Source organism: Bison bison, unplaced genomic scaffold (assembly GCF_000754665.1).
Source record: "Bison bison bison isolate TAMUID 2011002044 unplaced genomic scaffold, Bison_UMD1.0 scf7180017849133, whole genome shotgun sequence".
Taxonomy (NCBI): domain Eukaryota; kingdom Metazoa; phylum Chordata; class Mammalia; order Artiodactyla; family Bovidae; genus Bison; species Bison bison.
In genome coordinates this window covers 5,370-9,847 of record NW_011479706.1, presented here as the reverse complement: position 1 = coordinate 9,847, position 4,478 = coordinate 5,370, and positions in this window count along the sequence as shown.

The window sequence follows — 4,478 nt, the reverse complement described above, 5'->3', positions numbered from 1 at the left end:
AATTGAAAAATAAAAACCATATGATTATCTCAATAGATGCAGAGAAAGCCTTTGACAAAATTCAACATCCATTTATGATTAAAAAAAAAAAAAAACCCTCCAGAAAGCAGGAATAGTAGGAACATACCTCAACATAATAAAAGCTATACATGACAAACCCACAGCAAACATTATCCTCAATGGTAAAAAATTGAAAGCATTTCCCATAAAGTCAGGAACAAGACAAGGGTGCTCACTTTCACCACTACTATTCAACATAATTTTGGAAGTTTTTCCCACAGCAATCAGAGCAGAAAAAGAAATAAAAGGAATCCAAAATGGAAAAGAAGTAAAGCTCACTGTTTGCAGACGACATGATCCACTACATAGAAAACCCTAAAGACACCACCAGAAAATTACTAGAGCTAACCAATGAATATAGTAAAGTTGCAGGACATAAAATCAACACACAGAAGACCCTTGCATTCCTATACACTAATAAGGAGACAATAGAGGAATTAAGGAAAAAATTCCATTCACCATTGCAACGAAAAGAATAAAATACTTAGGAATATATCTACCTAAAGAAACAAAAGAACTATATATAGAAAACCATAAAACACTGGAGAAAGAAATCAAAGAGGACACTAATAGATGGAGAAATATACTGTGTTCAAGGATTGGAAGAATCAATATGGTGAAAATGAGTATACTACCCAAATCAATCTATAGATTCAATGCAATCCCAATCAAGCTACCAACAGTATTTTTCACAGAGCTAAAACAAATAATTTCACAATTTGTATGGAAATACAAAAAACCTCAAATAGCCAAAGCAATCTTGAGAAAGAAGAATGGAACTGGAGGAATCAACCTGCCCGACTTCAGGCTCTATTACAAAGCCACAGTCATTAAGACAGCATGGTACTGACACAAAAACAGAAATATAGATCAATTAAACAAAATAGAAAGCCCAGAGATAAATCCAAGCACCTATGGACATCTAGGCAAACCGTTCAATATCACAGTAATCCAAGTCTATGCCCAAAACAATAATGCTGAAAAAGCTGAAGTTGAATATTTCTATGAAGAACTACAAGACCTTTTAGAACTAACACACAAAAAGATGTCCTTTTCATTATAGGGGACTGGAATGCAAAAGTAGGAAGTCAAGGAACACCTGGGATAACAGGCAAATTTGGCCTTGGAATATGGAATGAAGCAGCGAAAAGGCTAATAGAGTTTGCCAAGAGAATGCACTGGTCATAGCAAACACCCTCTTCCAACAACACAAGAGAAGACGCTATACATGGACATCACCAGCTGGTCAACACCTGAAATCAGATTGATTATATTCTTTGCAGCCAAAGATGGAGAAGCTCTATACAGTCAGCAAAAATCAGACTGGGACTTACTGTGGCTCAGATTATGAACTCCTTATGTGTCAAATTCATATTTAAATTGAAGAAAGTAGGGAAAACCACTAGACCATTCAGGTATGACCTAAATCAAATTCCTTATGGTTATACAGTGAAAGTGAGAAATAGATTTAAGGGACTAGATCTGATAGACAAAGTGCCTGATGAACTATGGAATGAGGTTCGTGACATTGTACAGGAGACAGGGATCAAGACCATCCCCATGGAAAATAAATGCAAAAAAGCAAAATGGCTGTCTGGGGAGGCCTTACAAATAGCTGTGAAAAGAAGAGAAGCAAAAAGCAAAGGAGAAAAGGAAATATATAAGTATCTGAATGCAGAGTTCCAAAGAATAGCAAGGGGAGATAAGAAAGCCTTCCTCAGTGATCAATGCAAAATTACAGGCGGAGGAGCTAAGACGGCAGAGAAATAGGACGGGGAGAACACTTTCTACCCCACAAATTCATCAAAAGAACATTTAAATGCCCAGTAAATTCCACAAAACAACTTCTGAATGCCGGCAGAGGACATCAGGCACCCAGAAAAGCAACCCATTGTCTTCGAAAGGATGTAGGAAAAAATATATAAGACAAAAAAAGAGACAAAAGAGGGAGGGACGGAGCTCCATTCCAGGAAGGGAGTCTTTAAAAAGAGAGAAGTTTCCATAGACCAGGAAACATTCTCACTGCCGAGTCTGTGCTGAGCCTTGGAAGCACAAAGGGCAACATAACAGGGAGGAAAAACAAATAAACAGTTAAAACCCACAGATTACGAGCCCTATGGTAACTCCCCCAGCGGAGAAGCAGCACAGATGCCTGCACCCGCCACTAGCAAGCAGGGGCTGGGCAGGGAGGCATGACGCGGGCTGCATTGCTTAGAGTAAGGATCTGGCCTGAATACCCCGAGCGCTATCTGAGGGAAATAATTTGGGCTAGCAAACCAGACTGTGGGATATCTACCACGCAAAAAGCCATGCCTAACCTAAGACACCGCCAGGTCCACGCACAGAACAAAGGACTGAACAGAGGTAGCCGGCTGCAGACCATCCTCCTCCGATGACAGGCAGCCAGAGCTGGAAGGGGGCAATTGCAGCCCCAGAGAGACATTATCTACAAAACTGTAAGCAGGCTTCTTTGCTAACTAAAACTTCTTGGGGGCTGGACGGTCAACATCTGACTGAGAAGGTGCGCTGGTTGTACACCCAGATAACCGAGCGGTGGGGAGGTGATAATTTGCAGCAAGCGCGCTCATCAAACACCTCATCACCAGAGCTGCTTGGACCTGGGAAGGGCACAAAACACAGGCCCAACCGAGTCTGCACCTCTGAGGACTACCTGAGTGCCTGGACCTGAGCAGCTTAGACTTGGGAGGTGCAAGCAGCCCAGGGCTGGCCTCGGATTGTTCCTGGTGGAGCAACCTAGAGCCTGAGCAGTGTTGGCAGGGAGGCTACACGCGCTGTGAGTGGGGGCAGGCCCAGTGTGGCTGAGGCACTGCGAGCACACGCCAGTGTTATTTGATTGCAGTGTCCCTCCCTCCCCACAGGGTGACTGAACAAGTGAGCCTAAAAAAAAAAGTGTCCACCACCGCCCCCTTTGTGACAGGGCTGAAATCAAACACTGAAGAGACCAGCAAACAGAAGAAGCTATAACAGAGGGAACTGCCTTGGAAGCGACAGGCAATAGATTAAAACCCTGTGGTTAGTACCGACTACATAGGAAGGGGCCTATAGATCTTGAGAAATATAAGCTGACCAAGGAACTAGCTGAAAATGAACTGAGCCCACAATACCAACAACAACACCAGAAAAAGTCCTAGATATATTTTTACGATCATTCTTTCTTTCTTTTTTTTAATTTTTAAGTCCTCTATTACTTCTTTAATTTTCACTTTTATAACCTACTATTACTTTGCAAAAAGAAAAAGAGACCCTATATTTTTTTAAAAAGCAAACTTCATATATATATTTTTTATAATATTTGTGACCTTGGATTTTTTTTTCTTTTTCTCTTTTTTTCTTTTTTTATTCTTTTCTTTAATATTGTATTTGTGAAATTCCAAACTCTACTCTATTTTTAATTTTAGCTTTTTGGTACTTGTTATCAATTTTGTACCTATATTATTTTTAATATTTTTTGTGACTTTTTTTTATCTCTTTCTTTTTCTTCTTCTTTCTTTAACATTGTATTTCTGAAATTCCAAACTCTACTCTAGATTTTTAATTTATGTTTTTTGGTAGTTGTTATCAATTTTGTACCTATATTTTCTTTATAATTTTTGTGACTTTTTTTTTTCTCGCTCTCTTCCTTTTTCTTCTTTTTTTTAACATTGTATCTTTGAAATTCCAAACTCTACTCTAGATTTTTAACTTTTGCTTTTTGGTATTTGTTATCAATTTTGTACCTATATTTTCTTTATAATTTTTGTGACTATATTTTCTTCTTTTTCTCTTTTTCTTTTCCTTCTTTTTTTCTTTAACATTGCATTTTTGAAATTTCAAACTCTACTCTAGATTTTTAATTTTTGCTTTTAGGTGTTTGTTACCAATTTTGTACCTTTAAGAACCCAATCTTCAGTACCCATTTTTTACTAGGGAGCGAGATTACTGGCTTGACTGCTCTCTCCCCCTTTGGACTCTCCTTTTTCTCCACCAGGTCGCCTGTGTCTCCTCCCTAACCCCTCTCTACTCTACCCAACTCTGTGAATTTCTGTGTGTTCCAGATGGTGGAGAACACTTAGAGAACTGATTACTGGCTGGATCTGTCTCTCTCCATTTCATTCCCCCCTTTTATCCTCCTGGCCACCTCTGTCTCCTTCCTCTCTCTTCTCTTCTCTGTATAACTCCATGAACATCTCTGAGCGGTCCAGTTGTGGAGTACACATAAGGAAGTGATTACTGGCTAGCCCGCTCTCTCCTCTATTGATTCCACCTCATCTCATTCGGGTCACCTCTAACTCCCTCCTCCCTCTTCTCTTCTCCATGTAACTCTGTGAACCTCTCTGGGTGACCCTCACAATGGAGAAACTTTTCATCTTTAACCTAGATGTTTTATCAATGGTGCTGTATAGAAGGAGAAGTGTTGA